Genomic DNA, 3,830 nt, shown 5'->3' with positions numbered 1-3,830 from the left:
CACCATTGTTGTTGTTGAAACCTTGTTGTGGTTTCTCTTGATTCTTCCATGAGAAATTTGGGTGATTTCTCCATGAAGAATTATAGGTGTTTCCATAGGGTTCTCCTAGGTAATTCACCTCTTCTATTGAAGGGTTCTCAGGATCATAAGCTTCTTCCTCAGATGAAGCATCCTTAGTACTGCCAGGTGCATTTTGCATTCCAGACAGACTTTGAGAAATCAAATTGACTTGTTGAGTCAATATCTTGTTCTGAGCCAGAATGGCATTCAGAGCATCAATCTCAAGAACTCCTTTCTTCTGACTTGTCCCATTGTTCACAGGATTTCTTTCAGAAGTGTACATGAATTGGTTATTTGCAACCATTTCAATGAGCCCTTGAGCTTCTGTAGGCGTCTTCTTCAGATGAAGAGATCCTCCAGCAGAGCTATCCAGAGACATCTTAGATAGTTCAGAGAGACCATCATAGAAAATACCTATGATGCTCCATTCAGAAAGCATGTCTGAGGGACATTTTCTGATCAATTGTTTGTATCTTTCCCAAGCTTCATAGAGGGATTCTCCATCCTTTTGTCTGAAGGTTTGGACTTCCACTCTAAGCTTACTCCATTTTTGAGGTGGAAAGAGCTTTGCCAAGAAGGCATTGACTAGCTTTTCCCAAGAGTCCAGGCTATCCTTAGGTTGAGAGTCCAACCATATTCTAGCTCTGTCTCTTACAGCAAAAGGGAATAGCATCAGTCTGTAGACCTCAGGGTCAACCCCATTAGTCTTGACTGTGTCACAGATTTGCAAGAACTCAGCTAAAAACTGATGTGGATCTTCCATTGGAAGTCCATGGAACTTGCAATTCTGTTGCAGTAGAGAAACCAACTGAGGCTTAAGCTCAAAGTTGTTTGCTCCAATGGCAGGGATAGAGATGCTTCTCCCATAGAAGTCAGGAGTAGGTGCAGTAAAGTCACCCAGCACCTTCCTTGCATTGTTGGCATTGTTGTTGTTTTCGGCTGCCATGAGTTCTTCTTCTTTGAAGAATTCGGTCAGGTCCTCTAAAGAGAGTTGTGCTCTGGCTTCTCTTAGCTTTCTCTTCAAGGTCCTTTCAGGTTCAGGGTCAGCTTCAACAAGAATGCCTTTGTCTCTGCTCCTGCTCATATGAAAGAGAAGAGGACAAGAAAATGTGGAATCCTCTATGTCACAGTATAGAGATTCCTTGAGGTGTCAGAGGAAAAGAGAAATAGAAAGAAGAAGGAGAAGAGGAATTCGAACTTTATTAGATAGAGTTCGAATTGTGCATTAAGAAGGAGTAGTACTCCATAAATAGAAGGATGTGAGGAGGAGGGAAGACAATTTTCGAAAATTCAATTAAAAAGATTTTGAAAACATTTTGAAAAACACTTAATTGATTTTCGAAAATAAAAGTGAGAAAGAAATCAAGTGATTTTTGAAAAAGATTTTGAAATTAGAAATTAAAAAGATTTGATTGAAAACTTATTTGAAAAAGATGTGGTTAAGAAGATATGATTTGAAAAACATTTTAAAAAGATTTGATTTGAAAACAATTTTAAAAGATATGATTTTAAAAATTGATGACTTGCCTAACAAGAAAAGATATGATTCAAACATTAAACCTTTCTCAACAGAAAAGGCAACATACTTAAAATGTTCAATCAAATCATTAATTGTTAGTAAGTATCTTTAAAAAAAAGGAAAGAAGTTAATTTTGAAAACATTTGATTGAAAAGATATGATTTGAAAAAGATTTGATTTTGAAAAACTTTGAAAACTTGAAAAAAATTGATTTTGAAAACAAAATCTTCCTCCTAGCACCATCCTGGCGTTAAACGCCCAGAATGGTATACATTCTGGCGTTTAACGCCCAAAATGCTCCCCTTTTGGGCGTTAAACGCCCAACCAGGTACCCTGGCTGGCGTTTAAACGCCAGTCTGTCCTTCTTCACTGGGCGTTTTGAACGCCCAGCTTTTTCTGTATAATTCCTCTGCAGTATGTTCTGAATCTTCAATTCTTTGTTTTATTGACTTGAAAAGACACAAATTAAAAATATTTTTGGATTTTTTTTTTAATAATCAAAATGCAACAAGAATCAAATAACAATGCATGCAAGACACCAAACTTAGCAGTTTGTATACTACTGACACTATATGAGACACATAAACACTCAAGTCAAAAGAATTCAAAGATCAGAGTAAGAAATCATCAAGAGTTACTTGAAGATCCTTAAGATACATGAATGAATGTATGCAATTGACACCAAACTTAAGATGAGACACTAGACTCAAGCAAGAAACATCAAATATTTTTGGTTTTTATGATTTTGTGAATTTTTTTGTGATTTTCGAAAATTAAGTGGAAAAAGATATCAAAATTCTTAATGAGAATTTCAGGAATCAGTGCAATGCTAGTCTAAGACTCCGGTCCAGGAATTAGACATGGCTTCACAGCCAGCCAAGCTTTCAAAGAAAGCTTCGGTCCAAAACACTAGACATGGCCAAAGGCCAGCCAAGCCTTAGCAGATCACTGCTCCAAAAGCAAGATCAACAAGCTCTTGTGATGATAAGTTGAAACCTCGGTCCAATGAAATTAGACATGGCTTTACAGCCAGCCAGATTTCAGCAAATCATCATGAAACTCTAGAATTCATCTTCAAGAATTTCGAAAGAAAAAAAATGCCTAATCTAAGCAACAAGATGAACCGTCAGTTGTCCATACACAAGAACAATCCCCGGCAACGGCGCCAAAAACTTGGTGCACGAAATTGTGATCAATACTTTTCAAAACATAAACAATCCCTAGTAATGGCTCCAAAGACTTGGTGCTCAATACCATGGCATAAACACAACTTCGCACAACTAACCAGCAAGTGCACTGGGTCGTCCAAGTAATAAACCTTACGCGAGTAAGGGTCGATCCCACGGAGATTGGTGGTATGAAGCAAGCTATGGTCACCTTGTAAATCTCAGTCAGGCAGACTCAAATGGGTATAGTGATAAACGAATAAAGCATAAAGATAAAGATAGAGATACTTATGTATATCATTAGTGTAAGAGCTTCAGACAAGCGTATGAAGATGCCTTCCCTTCCGTCTCTTGCTTTCCTACTGTCTTCATCCATCCTTCTTACTCCTTTCCATGGCAAGCTCATGTAGGGTTTCACCGTTGTCAATGGCTACCTCCCATCCTCTCATTGAAAATACGTCCCTGATGCTCTGTCACAGCATAGGCTAATCATCTGTCGGTTCTCAATCAGGCCGGAATAGAATCCAGTGATTCTTTTGCGTCTGTCACTAACGCCCCGCCCTCAGGAGTTTGAAGCACGTCACAGTCATTCAATCATTGAATCCTACTCAGAATACCACAGACAAGGTTAGACCTTCCGGATTCTCTTGAATGCCGCCATCAGTTCTTGCCTATACCACGAAGACTCTGATCTCACGAAATGGCTGGCTCGTTTGTCAGGCGAGCACTCGGTTGTCAGGCGATCAACCATGCATCATGCAATCAGAAATCCAAGAGATATACACTAGGGCCTCGAATGCTTGTAGAACAAGAATGGTTGTCAGTCACCTTGTTCATAGGTGAGAATGATGATGAGTGTCACGGATCATCACATTCATCAAGTTGAAGAACAAGTGATATCTTGGACAAAGAACAAGCGGAATTGAATAGAAGAACAATAGTAATTGCATTAATACTCGAGGTACAGCAGAGTTCCACACCTTAATCTATGGTGTGTAGAAACTCCACCGTTGAAAATACATAAGAACAAGGTCTAGGCATGGCCGTGAGGCCAGCCTCCCAAATGATCTAAGATAGCATAAAAT

General features: G+C 38.9%; 1 non-coding gene across 1 annotated transcript; it reads left to right on the top strand.

Moving 5' to 3' along the window:
* Positions 1 to 493: 493 nt before the first annotated feature.
* LOC130942587 (small nucleolar RNA R71) lies at positions 494 to 601 on the top strand. The gene has a single exon (XR_009071153.1). It is a non-coding gene; the product is annotated as a small nucleolar RNA R71 (small nucleolar RNA).
* The last annotated feature ends 3,229 nt before the right edge of the window (positions 602 to 3,830 follow it).

Source organism: Arachis stenosperma, chromosome 7 (genome assembly GCF_014773155.1).
Source record: "Arachis stenosperma cultivar V10309 chromosome 7, arast.V10309.gnm1.PFL2, whole genome shotgun sequence".
In the NCBI taxonomy this organism is placed as follows: domain Eukaryota; kingdom Viridiplantae; phylum Streptophyta; class Magnoliopsida; order Fabales; family Fabaceae; genus Arachis; species Arachis stenosperma.
The sequence above is the reverse complement of the archived record's forward strand: the minus strand, read 5'-3'. Positions and strand labels throughout refer to the sequence as shown.